This window comes from Dipodomys spectabilis, unplaced genomic scaffold (genome assembly GCF_019054845.1).
Source record: "Dipodomys spectabilis isolate Male_0828 unplaced genomic scaffold, ASM1905484v1 ptg000098l, whole genome shotgun sequence".
Lineage (NCBI taxonomy): Eukaryota > Metazoa > Chordata > Mammalia > Rodentia > Heteromyidae > Dipodomys > Dipodomys spectabilis.
The window spans coordinates 11,857,883-11,880,000 of NW_024870775.1; positions in this window are offsets into that span (position 1 = coordinate 11,857,883).

The window sequence follows — 22,118 nt, forward strand, 5'->3', positions numbered from 1 at the left end:
CTGTCCCTCAGCTCTTCAACTCAAGGCTAGTACTCTACCACTTGAGCCATAGAGCCACTTCTGGTTTTCTGGTGGCTAATTGGAAATGACTCAAGGACTTTCCTGCCCAGGCTGGCTTTGAACGGCAATCCTCAGATCTCAGCCTCCTGAGTACATCCTAGGTACAGGTGTGAGCCACAGGCACCCGGCTGCCAGTAGACATTTTGTTTAGGCCCACCTGGATGTAAACCATGGCTCCTTTCTGCTTCCCAAGTAGCTGGGATTCCAGGCAGGAGCCACCATGCCTGGTTCAAGAACCCTGATCCTCAGATCTCAGCCTCCTGAGTAGCTAGGATTATGGGTGTGAGCCACCAGCACCCGGACTTATTCTACGCATTTTGAGACCTCAAGTCTTCAGAATTCAGGCGTGTTTTTACATCTCACCTGAGGGCCAAGAGCCTACACAGAAAGGCAGGTGGGTGCCCGGGCTTACGAGGGAGGGGGCAGGTGCCCTGGCGTGTGTGACCCCCCCCTCAGGTGGCCCGTGGTGGGGTGGTGATGGAAGGGAGGTGTTGAGCTAGGTTCCTGGGTGGAAGGCGGTTGGAGGAGGAGAGCAGGCAGGGATTACTCAGGATGCTGGGTGAGGCAGCTTGGGGGCAGTAGGGTCGGATCTGGGTGTGAAATGCTGGGGATGGGCTGGGGTGGGGGCAGTGGCCTCCAGCACTCATGGATGCTGGTGAAGGACCCGGGATTGGGGGGGGGGGGCAGGGGTCACCAGGCTGCAAGGGGGGGGCTGGGCTGTCAACGGGGGATGTGAAGGGAGGGGTGGATGTGGGAGCCACTCCTGGGCCAGGGGGGCCACAGGAGTGTCAGTGGACAACCACGTAATCAGCAGATCTGTCCTGGCCACACGCCCGCTGCAGGCGACATTGTTGACTGATAATTGTCCTGCTCCCTTTAGCCTGCGCTTTAATAAATTATTTATTTGAATTATTCACATGGAAATTTCAACATTATTAAAAATTAACCAACTTAAGTGAGTCCGTGGGAAATAGCCGGGTGGCTCTTCCGGAGGACACAGCGCTGCAGACAGGGCAGGGAGCAGCTCAGGGGAAGTGGGGGGGGGTCAAGGGTGGGGCACAGGACCCCCATGCCTTCCAGGAAGCCAGCAGCTGGAGTCCAGAAGCTGAGTAGCCTCAGGGAAGTGGCTATTCTCTCTGGGCCTTTGCTACAATGAGATATTGCTGCAAAAGACACTACTCTATTTTTTTTTCTTTCTGTGTAGACCCTGGGGCTTGAACTCAGGGCTTGGGGACTGTCCCTGAGATTTTGTGCTTGAGGCTGGCACTCTACCACTTGAGCCACAGCTCTACTTCTGGCTTTTTAGTGGTTCATTGGGGATCAGAGTCTCATGGACGTTCCTGTCTGAACCATGATCCTTCCTTAGATTTCAACTTCCTGAGCAGCTGTGATTACAAGCATGAGCCACTGGAACTATTTTTTTTTTTTTTGTCAGTCATGGGGCTTGAACTCTGGGCCTGGGTGCTGTCCCTCAGCTCCTCAGCTCAAAGCTAGCACTCTACCACTTGAACCACAGCACCACTTCTGGTTTTCTGGTGGCTAATTGAAGTTAAGAGTCTTTCAAACAGACTTTACTGGGCTGGGAAGGTGGCTCAGTGGTAGAGCACTTGCCTTGCATGTCTGAGGCCCTGGGTTCGATTCCTCAGCACCACATAAGCAAAAAGAAAAAAGCCGGAAGTGGCGCTGTGGCTCAAGTGGTAGAGCGCTAGCCTTGAGCTGAAGAGCTGAGGGACAGCACCCAGGCCCAGAGTTCAGGCCCCACAACCAGACCCCCAAAAAGAAAAAAAAAAAAACACAGACTTTACTGCCCCGGCTGGCTCAATCCTCAGATCTCAGCCTCCTGAGTAGCTAGGATTACAGGCGTGAGCCACTTGCACCTGCTTGGTGCTACTTTTTAAGAATACATTGTATCAATTCATTATGTCCTAAGTATTGTTAACTACCTTTGGCTATATTGGGATTTGAACTCACATCTTAGGCAAGTGCTCTACCTCTTGAGCCACACCTCCAGTCTCTTTTTTGCTTTATTTTCTGCTGTCTTATGTTTCCGCCCCCCCCCCCCCAAATTAGTCTTGAACTGCTATCCTCCTATCTGTACCTCCAAAGTAGCTGAGATTACAGGTGTGGACCACCAGACCTGGCAAATACTGGTTCAATTTCCAAATCCGGGAAAGTGTCTGGGTCTCCACCTGTACTTACAGCCACAGTGGCAGGCTGCTTGTTCCTTTCAGTTTGTCCATGGTAGGGCTTGAACTTGGGGCCTGGGCACTGTCCATTATGCTCTTTAACTCAAGACAAGTGCTCTACCACTTTGAGCCACAGCACCACTTCTGGTTTTCTGGTGGTTCATTGGAGATGAGAGTCTTGGATTTTCCTGCCCAGGCTGGCTTTGAACCGTGGTCCTCAGATCTCAGCTTCCAAAGTGGCTAGGATGACAGGCGTGAGTTCACAGGAGAGGAAAATGTTCTCACAGCTCTGGGCGTGCGGCGTGGGTGGATCGGGAGAATTACATCTCACAGAAACGATATTTTAACATAATTGATGACATTGTGATTTTCTAGACAATGGATTGATTCATTTTGAGGGATTCCAAAGAAAATTGATTTTCAGGGAATCCGGGCCTGCTGCTGGGAGCCAGGCAGGCAGGGAGGAGGCGGGGTGGGGTGGGGGCGCAGCCCTGCTCAGGAGTGTCACCAGGTCTCCCGGCCCGGCAGAGGACTTAATTAAACCTGCCCAGGCCCCCACACCTGGCCCAGGAGGCTGCAGCCAGGGGCGGCGCCATCGGCGAGGGGAAGGGTCAGGCCTTAAGCAGGTGCCGGCCTGACTTCGCGTTAATAAAATCATGGCCCTCGCGTTGGCCCCTCATAAATGGTTATTGAAGAAAGCAAATAACTTCACAGGGTGTGTGGGGGGGAGTGGACAGGGTCCTACTGGCCCCTGGGTGACCGTGGAGGCCGGGCCCCAGCCTCCAGGACTGGGTGGGGAGCCCAGCACCAGAGCTCCCCCATTTAATGAACAGCTGCAGGAAGTGGGGGGGGGGAGGGTACGTACTAAGATGGTTACACGTGTGAGGCTAGGCTGGCTCCCGCCTGTAATCCCAACTACTCAAGGGCCTGAGATCTGAGGATTGTGGTTCAAAGCCAGCCCAGGCACGCGCGCGCGCACACACACACACACACACACACACACACACACGCCAGAGCTGGGCGCCAGTGTCTCATGCCTGTAATCCTAGCTACTCAGGAGGCTGAGATCTGAGGATCTTGGTTCAAAGCCAGCCCCAGAAGGAAACTCCATGAGACTCTTATCTCTAATAAACACTCAGAAAACCAGAAGTGGGGCTGTGGCTCAAGTGGTAGAGCTCTCGCCTTGAGCTGAAGAGCTGAGGGACAGCACCCAGGCCTAGAGTTCAAGCCCCATGACCACCACCAACAACAAAAAGAAAGCCAGCCCAGGCAGAAAAGTCCATGAGACTCTTATCTTCAATTAATCACCAGAAAACCAGAGGTGGTACTGTGGCTTAAGTGCTAAAGTGCTTGCTTTGAGCTGAAGAGCTGAGGGACAGGGCCCAGGTCCTGAGTTCAAGCCCCACTACCAAAACAAAACAAAACAAAAAAAACCCAGAAGTGGAGCTCAAGTAGTAGAGCACAAACTTTGAGTGAAAGAGTCAAGTGAGAATGCAAGGTCCTGAGTTCAAGTCCTAATACTGGCACCAAAAAAATAAAAAATAAATAAAAAAGTGAGGAGAGCCTGGGGAGCTGGGGACTTCTTAGGTCCCTCCGGGATGCATGTGGGGGAGGGGGGAGGCTTCGCTCTGAGTTCAGGTGTAGTGCAGGGGTTCAGGGTGTACTACTGGCCCACCTGGAACAAGTGTATTAGGACAGGGGGCCAGGGCCAGCAGCCTCTTCTAGTCCGGGAACTGCCATCCTTTGTTGGTCTTTTTGTTGAGATGGAGCATTGCAGCCAGGGCAGCCCTCAGACCACTATCCTTCCAATCTCCACCTCCATAGGCTGAGATTATAGGCATGAGGTACCATACTGGTGGCAGATGGACGGGGTGGGGGAGGGAAGGGGGGCCTTGGGTTCTCTGGAATTTGCCTACCGAGTGGCTCTGGGAGACTCTCTGCCTCACCCTCCTGTGGAGCAGGAAGGAGATGGCTGTGGCCACCACCAAGGCTCAGGCTGTCTGTTGGCCTGGGGTCTCTCAGACCCGAGAGCCATCAATAGCCCGAGAGGTCTTCCCTGGGGCGGCCGACTTCACCTCTGAATTAATCTGGGTTTTTAAGCACAATTAGCCAGGTAATCAGGGTCAGGAGCGCCTTGCAAAGTGGGTTTAGCACAGGCAGGCGTGGCGCGGCCGATGTGGTCGATAGAATGGATTTCTGCCCATGCCCACGGCAGCGCAGCACTGCGCCACCACACCGCAGGGCTTGCAGGAGGCCGCGTAGGGGGGTGGAATTCAACAGCGTCTCTCCTTGGAGGCTGGCTGCACCCGGCCTTCCACTCGCATTCATTCCATTCCGGGGGAGCTTGTAACACATTTCAGAGAATTCATTAGGGAAAGAAAACAAGGGAAATTTGCAGTTACTTGTAAACCTGACAGGGAAACAGCACAGGGCATTGTTGTCTCCATTGTCTGTTATCTCTGAAGCACCTGGGTCGATTTTGACTGAGATCTGAGGTTGGGGAGCTGAGGGGACTGTGGGAAGCTGCAGGGGCCATAGCACCCCCTCCCTGGGGCCCTGAACAATCTGTACCGGGGCAGCCATCCATGCCATGAGCTCCTGACCTCAGATGAGGTGGGGATCAGAGACGGCAGCCTGGATTTTGGGGTCACACAGCAGAGTGCAGAGCCAGCTGAGACTCAGGCCTGCGCCCTTTGTCCCCTGGGCTCCCCTCTAAGTCGGAGGCGGGAGTCACAGTCAGGGTGACATCGAAGGCGGAAGCTGACAGGTAGGGGTGGGTTTCGATCAGCTCCGCGCATGCCTCTTGACAAAGCATGGGGGGAGTTTTCAATGTCACCCTGATGAAAGTGTCATCGCAGAGCGGGGTGAGGTGGCTCACGCCCGTCATCCTAGCTACTCAGGAGGCTGCGATCTGAGGACCGCGGTTCAAAGCCAGCCCAGGCAGGAAAGTCCAGGAGACGCTCATCTCCAACAAACCACCAGAAAACAGGAAGTGGCGCTATAGCTCAAAGTGGTAGAGCGCTCGCCTTGAACAAAAGAGCTGAGGGACAGCGCCCAGGCCCAGAGTTCAAGTCCCAGGACCGAATAAATAAATAAATGTAAATAAATGAAATCAAGCGAGTTTGCAGAAAAATCTGACAGAGGCAGCTCCATATTTGGGGAGCCCCGGCTCTTCAGCCTGGATCGACAGGTTCCATTTTCCACGCTGCCCATGGAACCGTCTCCTCTTGGCACCGGGCAGGTTTACAGCAATGCCTCTCCGGCTCCACCAGGCACTGTCTGTCCTCAGAGCATCCTAAGAGCAGGTTTGCACCAGCCATTTCTTCACATATCCCAGGACCGCTGTCCATGGGAGCGGGGTGCTGACAGATTGACAGCGCAGGTTAATCAATGCGTGCCTTTCTTCTAAAGATGAATGATACACTCACCAGCCGGGAGTGGGGAACTGGGTACCTTTAATGAGCTCCCCCACAATTCCTCCCTCCCACACAGCCAGGGGTCCCCAGCCTGGGGATCACAGGGGGATCCCCCCTGCATGGGTCCCCACATAACTCCTGGGGCCTGGGAGATGCCCGTTGTCTCCAGATACTGGCTCAGGCAAATCTCATGGGAGATGATGGGTCGGGGGTCAGGGGTCAGGAGTCACACATCCGGGTTCTGTGCTCGGAGTCTGTGCTAACTTTTTATTTATTTGAAAGTAGGGCTGGCTGAAGGCCTTCCAGGAAGTCTGAAGTCATTAGGAGCCTGGCTGCTGCCGGGCTGGAGAAACAGGGAGATTATTTATTACCAGACGAGGGGAATTCTTTTTCCTTCCTCTCTCTTTACAGGGGAGACTTTGCAGGTAGAGCTGGTTCCAGACGTAGCATCCATCCTCCTCCAGAGAGGTGGGCCCGAGACAGGGGTGGGGGTGGGGCAGGAGGGGCCTAGATCAAGTCTCCCCAAGAATAAAAGGCATGAGCTCACCATGCCCAGCCCCGGTGACCCTAGCCCAATGACCAAGGGAAATGACTGACATCTGACAGGTGCAAAGGCCCGGGGGTTAGGATGGGCTGGGCGGGAGAAGCAGAACAAACATGCCGTGTGCAGGGCAGGAGGGGGTGGGCAGAAGTGTGGCTGTGTCAGGTTGTGCTGGCGACAATGCTAAGAGGTCTGGGATCCTATAGGGTGGGCAGGGAACGGGGGGCACGCCTTTTTTCTCCACCTGGTCAGAATGGGCTCTCACATGTTCAAATGTTAAGCTGGGCACCAGTGGCCTGTGTCTAATCCTAGCTACTGGGGAGGCTGAGATCGATCAGGGTTCAAAGCCAGCCTTGACAGGAAAGTCTGTGAGACTCTTATCTCCAATTAACTCGCACAAAGCCAGAAGTAGAGCTGTGGCTCGAGTGGTAGAGCACCAGGCTTGAGCAAAAAAGCTCAGGGACAGCACCTGAGCCCTGAGTTCAAGCCCCAGGACCAGCATGTGTGTGTGTGTGTGTGTGTGTGTGTGTATGCGTGCGTGTGTGCATGCACGCACACACACACACACACACACACACACACACACACACAGAGCAAGTCCCTCTTCCATTCATCTCTACAAGCCCTGCACAACAACTGTAGACACCAACCTCTTCCCTGCCTTCAACCTCAGGACCTTTGCATATGCTTCTGCACTCCTCTGCGTTGTCTCTGACACCTGCTCCAGGCCATGGCTCAGCATTGCCTCCTCAGGCAACCAGATCTGACCCTTGAGCCTGCTTCGTCCCTCTTCCTCCTCCTCCTCCTCTTCCTCCTCCTCCTTCTCCTTCTTCTTCTTCCTTTTTGGTTGGTTGTGGGGATTGAACTCTGGGCCTGGGCGCTGTCCCTCAGCTCTTCAGCTCAAGGTAAGCGCTCTACCACTTGAGTTACATCTCCACTTTCTGGCTTTCTCTTAATTGGAGTTAAGAGTCTCATGGACTTTCCAACTGAGCTGGCTTTGAACTGTGATCCTCAGATCTCAGCCTCCTGAGTAGCTAGGATGACAGGCGTGAGCCACCAGCGCCCAGCTGCCTGCTTCCTCCTTAGAAGTCCCTCCTTGGAGGTCCTGGGGGTGGCACTGGGACTGGGGCCGGTTTGTTCATGGCTGTGGCAGCCTAGACCACGAGAGTCCAAGCAAAGCATTCTAAGAGCATAGTGAGAACAGGAGGGGCATGGATGGATGGATTACTGGTAAGTGGAAGGACGGAAGAAGAAAGGGATGGCAGGTGGATGATGGATTATGGGTAAGTGGATGAAGAGAGGGAAGGAATGAGTGGGTGGATGATGGATGGATAAGTGGATTATGGGTGATGGATGGATGGATGGATGATGGGTAAGTGGATGGATAGAGGGAGGGATGGATGGCTTGTGGGTAATGGATGGGTGGAGGATGGATGGATGGATGATGGATGGATGGATTATGGGTAAGTGGGTGGATAGAGGGAGGGATGGATGGCTTGTGGGTAATGGATGGGTGGATGGGTGGATGATGGATGGATGGATGGATGGATGGATGGATGGATGGATGGATTGCTCTTGGGAGCAGCAGACAGCTATGGGATGTTTCTTGGGTGTGCACCAGTATGAGGACTTGAACTCAGGGCCTCATACTCTGATTTCTTGCTCATGGTTGAAGTTTTACTGCTTGAGCCACTCTTGCAGCCTGACTTTTTGCTGGTTAATTGGAGACAGAGTCTCAGGGACTTTTCTGCTCAGGCTGGCTTCAAACTGCCATCCTCTGGATCTCAGCCTCCTGAGTAACTAGGATGACAGGCGTGAGCCACGGGCACCCAGCTCTACATGGTGTTGAAGGACCTGGCTGGACGGTGTTTTCCAGGGCCTGTCTGGACTCCTCACAGGAGGGTGGGCTCTGAGGGGGGGCGCAGGCCAAACCTCCAGAAGACCCCAGCGCGGCTCCTCAGGCCTCAGCTTTCCTCCCTGTGCAATGGGCGCACGCAGGCCTGGAGCAGGAGCAGTGTCAGGACCTGGGCCCTGGGGGGACTGGTGCCCCATCCCTTCCCCCCTCCAGGCCTGGGGGGGACTCTGGGGGGGCCGAGGAGGTGGGGGTCTCCACAGTGGGTACGCCCCCTCCCCCCCAGCACGGCCTGGCAGGCGGCCGCACGCGCACAGCTGTTTGCCGGGCCTGTCGCAAAGCAAAACACGGGAAGTGTTTAACGATTGAAGCGCTAATGAATATCGGGCCAGATAGTTTCCGGGCCGCGCCGCGAGTTCTGGGAGAGCGGAGTGCGCCTCCCAATTACCCAGGCAATTAGGCGACTAATTAAACACTTACCCTCCGCTTCATAAACACGCGCGCGGTGGCGGGCGGGAGCCGACTCGGGTGCCCGTGAAATATTGGCTGTCGGAGGCCCACGCATACACACAAAACACACACATACACACACACACACATACACACAACACACACACATACAACACACACACACAACACACATACAACACACACACATACACACATACACAGGCACACCAGGATCTTGGCTGCACTGTGGTCAGATAAGCAGAGGGACTGGCAAAGGGGTCTGTTCAGATGTCCTGGGGTCAAAGAGAGACTGACCAGGCTGTCCATGACCTCTGCAGCAGGAAGTCCTCCAGCTTCCTGGGGCCCCAAAACCCAAGCTGTGACCCTCAGCCCTGACCGCTCCCTCCACCTGGACTCCCTGTTCTGATTTGCTCTGAGGACTGGAGCTCACAGCCTGCCTGGCTCCAGCCTCTGCTCCCTGGCAGGGCAGTTGTTTGTGTTTTGTCAGTCATGGGTCTTGAACTTGTGGCCTGGGTGTTCTTTTGCTCAAAGCTAGCGCTCTACCATTTTGAGCCACGGCACCACTTCTAGTTTTCTGGTGGTTCACTGGAGATGAGAGTCTCACAGACTTTCCTGCCTTGGCTGGCTTTGAACGGTGATCCTCAGAGCCTCAGCTTTCTGAGTAGCCAGGATGACAGGCGTGAGCCACAGCATCAGGCAAGTTTGTTTGTCTTTTTGCAATATTAGGATTGACCTCAGCATCTCACCCATGCTTTACCACGTGAGTTCCCCCTCCCAACCTTTTTCTTTTCTCTCTTTCTCTTTTTTTTTTAAAAAAGAAACCAGTCTTGGGGCTTGAATTCAGGACCTGGGCACCGTCTCTGGCCTTCTTTTGCTCAAGGCTAGCACTCTACCACTTGAGCTACAGCGCCACTTCCAGCTTTTTCTGAGGAATGGAACCCAGGGCTTCATGCCTGCTAGGCAAGCACTCTACCACTGAGCCACCTTCCCAGCCCCCTCTCAACATTTTCATGTTTACTTATTTGTTTTGAGACAATGTCCTGTGATACAGGCCCACGGCAGCTTCTATCTCTGTCATGATTTGCATCTGCATCCTGAGTAGCTGGGAATACAGGTGTGCACTACCACTCTTGCCTCATGTGCAGTGATTTGTCAGGGAGAGGTAGCTGACGGTGTCCTCAGAGGGGAAAGTTTGGCGATCACCGAAGAGGTTTATTGACCCCAGGAGAAACTGGCATGTGCACACACATGCGCATGCGTGTGTGCTGATGTGGGCACGTGGGCTCACCCCATTTCACAGGCAGAGAGGCAGAAAACAGGGCGGTAGGCTGCCAGTAAGCTGCTCTCGGCCGCTACTGGCTATTGTAAGGTGATTTGTATCCTTGCCAAAAAAGAAAGAAGGAAAGAAAGAAAGAAAGAAAGAAAGAAAGAAAGAAAGAAAGAAAGAAAGAAAGAAAGAAAGAAAGAAAGAAAGAAAGAAAGAAAGAAAGAAAGGAGCCAGGTGCCAGTGGCTCCCGCCTATCACCCCCTCTAGTCAGGAGGCTGAGATCTGAGGATCACAGTTCAAAGCCAGACAGGTCAGGACAATTTCAGAAATTCTTATCTCTAATTCACCACAAAAAAGTCAGATGCCGCACCGTGGCTCAAGCGGTAGAGTGCGAGCCTTGAGCAAAAGAGCTCACGGACAGCGCCCAGGCCCTGAGTTCAAGCCCCGGGATCGACCATGTGAGTCCCTCCGCCTGTGGTGGAGATCTTATTTGGAAAAGGTGTGGTCAATGATGGGTGGGGTGGCGGCCAGTCCTGCTCTGACTCTGGGTTCTAAGACAGGGGTGAGTTGGGCCCAGACAGCCGCTGTGAGGGGGTGCTGGCTGCAGGGTGCTGCCCCCCGTCCTCCCTCCCAGCCTAGGAGGTTCCTGGCTCGGCTTCAGGGGAGAGCCAGCTGGGAAGCAGGTAGGAGCCCAGCCGTGGCGGCGGCTGCTGCTTCTGCTTCTGCTTCTTTCTTTCTTTGTGTACCAGTCCTGGGGCTTGAACTCAGGGCCTGGGCGCTGTCCCTGGGCCTCTCTGTGCTCAAGGCTAGTGCTCTACCACTTGAGCTACAGCGCCGCTTCTGGCTCTTTCTGAGCAGTTTATTGGAAATAAAAGTCTCAGGCAGGTTCTTTCCTGGGCTGGCTTTGAACTGTGATCCTCAGATCTCAGCCTCCTCAGTAGGTAGGATGATAGGTGTGAGCCACTGGCCTGGCTTCCTCCTCCTCTTCCTCTTCCTCTCCTTCTTCCTCCTCCTCCTCCTCCTCCACCTCCTCTTTTTCTTCTCCTCCACCTCCTTTCCTCTTCCTGTCTTCCTCCTCCATCTTCTCCTCCCTCCTCCTCTCCTCCTCTTCTACCCTTCCTTCTCTTCCTCCTCCTCTCCACCAACTCCTTTCCTTCTCCTCCCCTCCCCTTCCTCTCCTCCTCCTCCCCACCTCCTTCCCTTCTCCCTTCCTCCTCTTCCATAGTCTCCTCCCCTCCCCCTGCTTCTTCTCCTGCTGGTCCTGGGGCTTGAATTCAGGACCTGGGTTCCGCCTCTGAGCTTTGGCACTCAAGGCTAGTGTTCTACCCCTTGAGCCATAGCGCCGTGTCTGGCTCATTTTTGTGGTTAATTAGAGCTAAGAGTTTCTTGGCCTGTCTGGCTTTGAGCTGTGATCCTCAGATCTCAGTCCCCAGAGTAGCTGGGATTACAGGTGTGAGCCACGGTGCCTGGCTCCCTGGGCAGCTTGTGTGTGGCAGACCAGCTACCTATGCAAGTCTGACCCCTCCCCACCCTCAGGCTGCAGGCTCCAGCCCTTAGCTTTGGTCCTGGCATACAGTAGGTGCTCAATAAATACCTGCTGAAGGAAGAGGTGGACAGGAGGTTCTTGTGTGGTCAGTGTGTCTGCCTGAGGAAATGTAGATTCAGGGCTGGGAAGGTGGCTCAGTGGTAGCGTGCTTGACTTGCATGCATGAGGCCCTGGGTTCAATTCCTCAGCACCACATAAGCAGAAAAAGCCGGAAGTGGGGCTGACACTCAAGTGGTAGAGCGCTAGCCTTCAGCTGAAGAGCTGAGGGACAGCGCCCAGGCCCAGAGTTCAGGCCCCACGACTGACCAAAAAAAAAAAGAAATGTAGATTCATTAGGCATTTTATACCTCTCTCCATGCATACATTATGCATTATTAGCCAGCGGTCAGTTCTTGCATGTATGATAGATTGCATCATGTATCGGATTAGCCATGCCACGTTCATATTGACGTCACAGGATGCACTCTAACCACCTCCTCCAGGGAGGACTCCTGGCTTCCACCCACCATCCAGGCTTAGTTCCCTTCTGCCTGCCTTTGGTTCCCATTCCCACCAGAAACAAGTGAGCCCCCCTCCCCCAAGGGGACACAAGGTCTCTGAGAGCCAGGACCTCCACCCATCAAAGCGTTCCCTCCTCCGGCCTTTATCCACTAGAGACCTACCCAGGTTTCTCTGTGTCCCGCCAGTGAGCATGCTTGGGCCCCAGCTCCACTGTGGGATGCTGATCCCCAGGAGAGGAGGGTGAGTAAATAAATGAATGAGTGAATGAATGAATGAATGATGTTTTGAGAGCTTGAGTTACAAACAGTCCTCAACTCTAAATTGGGAGTGAGCTGGGTAAGGTAGCTCACATCTAGAATCCCACCTACACAGAGGCAGAAATCAGGACAATCAGTCAGGGACCGGTGGCTCACATCTATCATCCTAGCTACTCAGGAGGCTGAGATCTGAGGATCATGGTTGGAAGCCAGCTCAGGCAGGAAAGGCCTTGAGACTCCTATCTCTAATTAACTATTAAAAAAAAAAAAAAAAAAGCCAGAAGTGGAGCTGTGGCTTAAGTAGTAAAGTGCTAGCCTTGAGCACGAGAAGTTCAGAGACCAAGCTGGCAGGCCCTGAGTTTAAGCTCCAGGACTGGTAAAAGGAAGGAAGGAAAGAAGGAAGGAAGAAAGAAAGGAAGGAAAGAAGGAAGGAAGAAAGAAAGGAAGGAAAGAAGGAAGGAAGGGAGGAAAGCAAGAAAGAAGAAAAGAAAGAAAGAAGAATTAGGAGGATCATAGTTCATATCAACCTCGGCAAAAAGTTAGCAAGACTTCATTTCAATCAACAAGCTAGGCATGGTGGTCATATCTGTAATCCCAGCTACTTAAGAAGTGTAGGTAAGAGGAGCAAAGTCTGAGGCTGGCTCAGGCTTCCATTCAAGATCCTGCTTTACAAAACAACTAAAAGAAAAAGAAAAAAGAAGGCTGGGGGCTGTGACTTAAGGGTAGAACATTGGCCTGGCAAACTCGAGGCCCTGAGTTCAAACCCAGTCGCATGTCTAGTAACAATAATAAGTTAAACAAGGAAGGAGGGGCGGTGCCTTTGCTTCCTGGTTTTCCTTTCAGTTCCCGAGAGGACACCAAAGGTGCCTGGCACCTGGGCAGGGCCCTGTGCAGTTGGCACGGCAGGGCGGAGATCTCCCACCAGACCTCGCCCTGTGGCCTGCGGGGTTGAGCGGGGTCCAGCATGCAGGCTGGGGTGTCTGGGGTCCCCAAGCCAGGCCAGGTGGAGGAATGCCAAGACAGACAAAACCCTTCTGTTCGGGGCCAGCTGCCCGGGGCGCCATTTGAGGTGTTTGTGACGGGCCAGGAGTTTAAGCAAACACGGGGCTTCCGTCCACGGGCGAGGCTGCGGGGGGGAGGCTGGGCTGGGGAGGCTGGGCCGAGGCCTGCACAGAGGCTGATTGTGCAGCAGGATGACAGGAAGTATTTATGGTGGCTCAGGTGGGTTAGGAAAACACACACCGGGCCTTTTGGCACTGCCCGTGTGAGATTTAGGGGCCCTCTGCCGCTGAGTGATTCCACACACTCCGGGTATGGAATCTCAGCCGCCAGAAGCCAGCGGATGCTGGCAGATTGGGGGGGGGGGGCTGAGTTATGCCCCCCCCCCCGGGCCTCCACACACCTGCCCGGGCTGGGCGCCATGGCCCAGGTCTATGGCAAAGGCCCTGCGCCCCATCCAGGTCCTCCTGCTCCCCCCTCCTTGGGCCTCAGTTTCCCTCTCCAGGCCCTGGGCACTGCATGCATCCTGGGCAGGTGAGTTGGGAGTAAGGGGAGGGCATCCCCAAGGCCAAGTGTCAGCACTTACCCACCTCCAGCTGCCCTGGCTGAGCGCACGTATTCAGGGCAGGCACTCTGAGTGCGACAATGCACCCTGGCCTTCAAGGCCCCAGGTGGGACCCCCATCTTTCTGTGAGCTCCTGACTGCCCCAAACAGATTCAAGGCTTGGCTGGCCTGGAGTGAAGGGGGGGGCGAGGGACATGGGGAGCTCAGGACAGGAGCTGGCGATGGGGGGGACTAGGCATGCAGGCATCCACTTTGTGGAGACCCAACCACGCACGGGCCCTGCAGCCTGCAATCCTGGGACCCTCCCCTCTCCCCCCCAGAGGCAGAGGCCAGTTTTCCATGGACCCTGAGGCTGATGAGGGGACCGGTGATCTGGATACTGGGACCCCTAACCAGGCAGGTGAATGGGGTCTGCTGCAGAGCTCAGGGTGCCCCCCCAATTTTCAACCTGCCTTGCTCTCTCTGGGGACATGAGTCCAGCACTTCTTTCCCTGAGCGATCCTTGGCAGGCTCCCTGCCACACAGCACCCCGAGAAGCAGAGGGGACCCCATCTTTGCACCCAGCCGTCCTGCTCCCCGCTCTCCTGCTTGGGTTCTCTGATTCTTCACGTCGCCTTTGCTGTGGGTCTCTTGCTCAGCATCTTCTCCAGGTCCCCCCTCTCTGGGGAGCCATGACAGGCCGGCATGGCATGACACGCCCTTTGGATGTTTCCTTCAGGAACCAGGAGGCCTTGGCTGGCAGCTGGGGTGGGGAGTCAGGCTGTGGACACCCCCATTCCTGGTTCCTAACGTGGCCCCCCTGTGCAAGCGTGCGGGGTGGGCACCAGGGCCTGGGCTGGCAGGCAGGCGCGCGTGCCACCCAGCTGCCGAACCTCATTAGCAGCTGGGCGTGGGTCGATGGGGCGCCCCCCCACATGCAAAATCAATGTCCCCCATCCCAGTCCTAAGCAGTTGAGCGAGGCCCCCCATGGCTAGGCCCAGCGGGGCTCTCTAGAGCAAGGAATTGGCTCCCCTCAGTCCTACTGCCCCAGCACCCCCCCACCCCCCGCCTGGCCAGTCTGGAACAGACAGATCCAGGCCTCAGGGACCCAGGTTCAACCCTGGGGGTCAAGGACAGACACAGGTGAGGGTCCTCGTGGTCTCTAATCCAGACCAGACAAGGCCAAGCCTGTGGGACTCTGTGGGCCTGGCGGGGGTCCACGATCTCCACCTGGGGGCTGAATTGGACCAGGCAGGGCCCGAGGCTGGGCTTTCCTCGAAGCCACCATGGAGGCTGAGCTTGTCCTGAGACAGTGGCCATCAACTGAGTATGGTTGCACATGCCTGTAACCCAAGTTACTCAGGAGGCTGAGACAGGAGGATGGTGAATTTGAGGTCCCCTGAAGAAGGTCGCGGTAAGGGGGACTTTGAGGAGCAAGCAGGAGTGGCATATCCCCAGGCCGTGGGCCCCTCCTGCTGCCCATCCCACCACCCCAAACATGGCAGCTTCAAACCCAACTGGGTTTGCCTCACCCCATTGTGTGAGCGAGGAACTCAGGGCTAACCCGAGGCTCTTTGGCAGGACAGTCACCAACAAGCCAGGAGCTCAGAAGTTCAATGTCACACAACCTGACTGAAGCCTCGAGCTCACTGAGCAGTAACACAGCCGCCTGAACACCTTGGTGGGGGCTGGCGTCATTATTATTATTGTTGTTGTTGTAGTTAATTTGGTGGTCCTTGGGCTTGAACGCAGGACTCTTGCTTGGCTTTTTTTTTGGGGGGGGGGGGGGAGTCCGGTCGTGGGCCTGAACTCTGGGCCTGGGCGCTGTCCCTCAGCTCTTCAGCTCAAGGCTAGCGCTCTACCACTTGAGCCACAGCACCACTTCCGGCTTTTTTCTTTTTGCTTATGTGGTGCTGAGGAATGGAACCCAGGGCCTCATGCATGCAAGGCAAGCGCTCTACCACTGAGCCACCTTCCCAACCCCTCTTGCTTGGCTTTTTTGCACTCAAACTTGATTTGCCGCTAGAGCCACAGCTCTGGTTCTGGCTTTTGGGTGGTTAATTGGAGATGAGTGTCATGTATTTTCCTGCCCAGGTTGGCTTCAAACCATGAACCTCACATCTCAGCCTTCTGAGTAGCTAGGATGACAGATGTGAGCCACCAGGCCCCGCTGGTTCATTATTAATTGTTCAAATGATTCTTGGGTGCTAGGAATGTTCTAGGCTGACCTTCAAGAAAACTGTCTGCCCCATTTCTTCTCTCTCCATCTGGAAAGTGACCATTGAAAATCACACATACAGGCTCACGCCTGTCATCCTAGCTACTCAGGAAGATGAGATCTGAGTATCGAGGTTCAAAGCCAGGCTGGGAAGGGAAGTCCATGAGACTCTTATCTCCAATTAACCACCACAAAACCCGAAGTGACACTGTGGCTCAAGTGGTAAAGCACTAGCCTTGAGCAAAAGGAGCGCAGAGATAGTGTCCAGCACTAGAGTTCAAGCCCCAGGACCCACCAAAATGAAAAAGTGAGACCCTGTCTCAATATTCAAAGCAAAACAATAATAATAACAACAACGATGTTAAAGGAGCAGCTCATGTGGTAGAGTGCCTGTCTAGCAAGCGCAAAGCCTGGAGTTCCAAACCCAGTATCACAAAAATAAAATAATAAGGGGCTGGGAATGTGGTCTAGTGGTAGAGTACTTCCCTAGCATGCATGAAGCCCTGGGTTCAACTCCTCAGTACCACATACACAGAAAAAGCCAGAAGTGATGCTGTGGTTCAAGTGGTAGAGCGCTTGCCTTGAGCACAGAGAGGCTCAAGGACAGTGCCCAGGTCCTGAGTTCAAGCCCCAGGACCATAAATAAATAAATAACAAAACCAAAACAAAATGATAAAGTAGAACAAAACCAAATAAAATAATGAAGTGAAACAAACCAAAATAAAATAAAGCTCAGTGCGGGTGGCTCACGCCTGTTATCCTAGCTATTCAGGAGGCTGAGATCTGAGGATCATGGTTCCAAGCCAGCCTGGGTAGGAAAGTCCCTGTGAGACTCTTATCTCCAATGAACCACCAGAAAACTGGAAGTGGCGCTGTGGCTCAAAGTGATGGTAGAATGCTTGCCTTGAGTGAAAAAGCTCAGAGACAGTGCCCAGGCCCCAAGTTCAAGCCCCACAACGGACAAAACAAACAAAGAGGCGGATTCAGATGGCAATACCCGGCCTCACCTCAGGCGGTGGGCACAGGGGTGGGGGGTGGCGTGGCCCCTGAGATGCCCTGGCCGCAGCCTGCCTGAGGGCCAGGGACTCTGAGCCAGACCCCCTCAAGATGTCCCTGAGTTCCCAGCATTCCCAGGAGAGGCCACGCAGGCAGCTTGGGACTCTTGGACCCTCTCATCTACCTCATCCCCCAGGACCTGTGGGGACCACCAGAACCTCGCAGTCCACTTGACCTGCTGTTCCCATAACTTCTGGGCTTTGCTCCAAAACCAAAGGCTTTCTTGCTGCCTGGGCCACGCAGACCTTCCTGATGTGGCTGCTGGTGTTCAAAACAACCCAGTGTTCCCAGGCGGCCACGGCCTCCTCCAGCCCCGCCCAGCCCCGCCCAGCCCCGCCCAGCCCCAAGCTCTGCCCCAGTGACAGCTCTCCCTGGTACCCACCCAAAAACTGGGGGGGACACACACTGTAACCTTAGCTACTCAAGAGTTGTGATCTAGAGAACTGCGGTTCTAAGCCAACCTAGACTGGAAAATATGTGGGGCTTCATCTCCAAAATGCCATCTGGGGGCATGGCTCAAGTGGTAGAGCAATGGCCCGAGCAAAAAAGCTAAGTGAATCTGGGCGCCAGTGGCTCATGCCTGTGATCCTACCTCCTCGGAGGCTGAGATCTGAGGGTCAGGGTTCGAAGCCAGCCCCAGGCCGACAAATCCATGAGACTCTTCTCTCCAATTAATTACTTCAAAGCCAGAACTGGAGATGTGGCTCCAGCCTTGAGGCGGAGTTCCAGCCTTGAGCAAAAAATCCAAGTGAGAATGGGAGGCCATGAGTTCGAACCCCAGTACCGGCACAAAAATAAAAAAAGTTTAAAACCCACACAGGGAGACCAAAGGAGGATACTCTTAGGAGAGGATCCCAAAGGCTCAAGGCCTATGTGCCGCTGATCATATGAAATAATACTTAGCGAAATGAACTCCAGGAAGTAGAAACAAGAGGATTTTTTTCCTTGTTGTTGGTCTTGTTTCATTTCTTTAGTCTTGTTTGTTCATTGATCTGTGTTTGGGAGGGTTAAGGGAGGCACAGGAATGGAGGGACAAAGGGTGAACAAATGCAGCAGTGGTATTCACTGGACACTATGTGGAAAATGAACTCCGCAACTTGTGGGTGGGGATGGGAAGGAAAAACTGGGAGAGAGTGAGGGAAGGGGTGACACTGTCCAAAGAAATGTACTCGTTACCTGACCTGTGTAACTGTAACCCTCTGTGTATCACCTTTACAATAACAATTAAAAAAATTTAAACCAGGCGCTGGTGGCTCACACCTGTAATCCTAGCTACTCAGGAGGCTGAGATCTGAGGATCATGGTTCAAAGCCAGCCAGGGCAGGAAGACTTAAGACTTATCTCCAGTAAACCACCAGAAAACAGGAAGTGGAGCTGTGGCTGAAGTGGTAGAGCGCTCGCCTTGAGCAGAAGAGCTGAGGGACAGCGCCCAGGCCCAGAGTTCAAGACCCATGACAGACCAAAAAAAGAAAATTAGTGCCTGGCCAAGGACCTGTGGGCCTGCTGGGGCCGTTCAGTTGTCTGCCCCGCTGTCTCCTAGGGGATGCTGCAAAGGGCTGGAAGGCCCTGCCTGGGCAGCCCGGGGCACACGGTACCCACCAGGCTGCCTCCTGCAGCCAAACTGTGCCATCCCAGGAGTCAGAAGTGAGGACCGCAGGAGGGGCTTAGCCGTGACTCGGGGGTGTGCCTCTGAGCCCGGCCCCTGCTCTATCAACCAGATGGCGGCTTCAGCAGCGTTGCCAACTGATTTCACGGCGGGGGCCTGGGGCCAGTGGCTCCCGACAGCCCCGCCTCTGGGGAGCAAGTCGGACAAAACCGCCAATTACAGAGGCAGGCTTTGGTGTGGCCACACACTGGGGGCCAGCCCCAGCACAGGGACCCCAGCGGACAGGGAAGAGGGAGCTGGCGAGGGGGGGGGCCAGAGCTGCCCCAGCCTGCCCACGACTGTGCCATCCTGCCAGGCATTCGCCAACTGGGCAGTAGAGACCAGGGCAGCCCCATGAGGAAGGGGCACACACGGGTCCCCCAGCCCAGAGGGACCCCAGAACATGGTCCCCTCGATCCCCCACTCACCTGGGCTCCATGCCCCATGTCTCCCTGAGTGCAGGAAAAATAGCTGAGTTCAGACTTGCCCATGCTGGTGGCCAGTGGCTGTCCCTGACATCTTGAATCTACACCATTACCATCACCATCACCACCATCACCACCACCACCATCATCATCATCATCAACACCAACATCACCATCACCACCATCACTACCGCCAGCATCACCAGCATCACCATCAACCCCACCATCCTCATTACTACCATCAGCATCATCATTATGACCAGCATCACCATTATCACCATAATTATCACCATTACTGCCATGACGTTACCATCGTCACTGTAATCATCACCATCACCATCACCATCATCACCGCAAGCACCAGCACCACCAGCCTCATCACAACCACCATCCTCAGGGTCATCACCATCATCACTACCATTATCAACAATCACCACCATCAACAATCACCATTGCCTCCACCACCACCACCACCAGCCCTTATTACCACTCTCTCCACCACCATTGTTACCAATACCATCATCATCAGCAACATCACTACCATGCTGTCACCATCACCACCATAATTCCCATCACCATCGGCTGAGAGCACTCCTCACCACCCCTGTGCCCCGCGCTCAGCCCCACCCCTCCACAGCAGGCAGGGAGAGGGGGGAGGGGAGTGCCCCTCCCCCAGGATGCCCATCCTCTTCCTGCCCCACCCCCACCAGGGGGGTGGGAGGCGGAGCCCTTCATAGCAGAACTCTTAGGAAATCCAGACAGCCACGTGGGAAATGCAGAACTCACTACTACTGCACAACCCGGCTGTGAGCTCTACGCGGGGGATATTTCTTTATTCCTGAGGCCATGCAACACTGCCCTGGAACGCGAGACAGGGCTGCGTGTGTGTGGCTTGTAAGATTTGGTTGGAGGAAGTGGCACTGTGACTCAAGTGGTAGAGCGCTAGCCTTGAGCAGAAGAGCTCGGGGACAGTGCCCAGGCCCTGAGTTCAAGACCCATGACTGACAAGAAATATAACAATAATAATACTCATCATCATCATCATCATCATAATGAATACTTTTTGACCTACACTGCTCCCATCTTTTGTGTAATTTCTCCAGAAGGGCGCCCACAGGAGTTTCACTGGGTCAGAAGCACTGACAGATGGCACACAGCCCACTTCTGGGTAGGTCCAGTCTGCCCCCCTCACCACCAGAAAACCAGGGATCTTTTCTTGATTTGCAGTACTGAGAGCCGAAGCTGGGGCCTCACACCTGTCTGGCAGGTGCTCCACCACCGGAGCCCTGCCCCCAGGCGTAGTGGTGCAGGCCTCAAGTCGCAGCTCCTTGGGAAGCAGAGCGTGGGAGGATTGAAATTCAAGGTCAACCTGGCTTAAAAAAAAAATAGTGGGCTGGGAATGTGGCTTAATGGTAGAGTGCTTGTCTAGCAAGCATGAAGCCCTGGTTTCAATTCCTCAGTACCACATACACAGAAAAAGCTGGAAGTGGTGCTGTGGTTCAAGTGGTAGAGTGCTAGCCTTAAGCACAGAGAGGCTCAAGGACAGTACCCAGGCCCTGAGTTCAAGCCCCAGGACTGGCAAAATTAACTAATTAGTAAAAATCTCATCTCAACAATTAAGCTGGATATGGTGGTATGTATCTGGGGTTCCAGTTACTGAGGGGGTGTGGACAGGAGGTGTGGCTTGAGGCCAGCCAAAGGAAAACACTCCAGACACTCTTGGAAAATGAGGCAGAAAAGGCTGGGGACTAGGCGCAAGTCACGGAGCTCCTGCTTCTCAAACATGAGGTCTCAAGTTCAAGCCCCAGGACTACAGTTTTTGAGAAGCAGTATAGGGAGAGGCAGGGCTATGTTTATCTCATTGCTTGTCGTTTTGTTTTGTTTTGTTTTTCGCTTGGTTGTGGGGCTTGAACTCTGGGCCTGGGTGCTGTCCCTCAGCTCTTCAGCTCAGGGCGAGTGCTCTACCACTTGAGCCACAGCACCACTACCAGTTTTCTGAGTGGTTTATTAGGGATTAGAGTCACAGACTTTCCTTCCCAGGCTGACTTTGAACCCTGATCCTCAGATCTCAGTCTCCTGAGTAGCTAGGATTACAGGCATGAGCCACTGATGCCTGGCTCTTTGAGCTTTTTTGTTGTTGGTGGTGGTCATGGGCCTGAACTCTGGGCCTGGGCTCTGTCCCTCAGCTCTTCAGCTCAAGGCTAGTGCTCTACCACTTGAGCCACAGCGCCACTTCCAGCTTTTTCTGCTTATGTGGTGTTGAGGAATCAAACCCAAGTCCTCATGCATGCAAGGCAAGCACTCTACCACTGAGCCGCCCTCTTTGAGCTTTTTTGATCAATGTTAGCGCTCTACCACTTGAACCATAGCTCCACTTCCAGCTTTTGGGTGGTTCATTGGAGACAAGAATCTGAAGGTCTGGCTTCAGACCTCACTCTTCAGATCTCAGTAGCTAGGATTACAGGCGTGAGAAACAGTGTTCAGCTGGGCTTCCTTCTGGAATCCAGGCTCCTCTAACCTTCCAACTCTGTGGGGGCTGGGGGTGCAGGCGCAGAGCCGCGGTGGTGGGACCCTCTCCATCCTGACCAGCCCTGCCAGCTACAGAACCTGGGAAAACTGGGGATGGCATGGGCCGGGGAACTGGTTGTGTGCATCTCCAAACATGCCATGTAGGAAGGTGACCCCAAAAACCCAATCCCCAGGCCCAGTCCTGCCTGGGAGCCCTGCTCCACCCCAGGAGACAGCCACACCTCAAAGCATCAGGGGACGCCAGGCTAGCACCCCACTCTGTCCATAGACTGGGTGGCCTGTCACTGGACGTAAGCACAGGCAAAGGCCAGTCTGGCTGCGTCTGCTAATGTTGGCTTAGAACCGGGGCCCAGCATTCCCAGACCCTCCTGCATAGTTCTGTGCGCTCTCTCTCTCTCTCTCTCTCTCTCTCTCATTAGCCATGGAACTTGAACTTGGGGCCTGGGCACTGTCCCTGAGCTATTTTGCTCAAGGCTCTTGCTCTACCACTTTGAGCCACAGCACCACTTCTGGTTTTCTGGTGGTTAATTGGAGATAAGAGCCTCATGGACTTTCCTGCTTGGGCTGGCTTTGAACCGTGATCCTCAGTTCTCAGCCTCCTGAG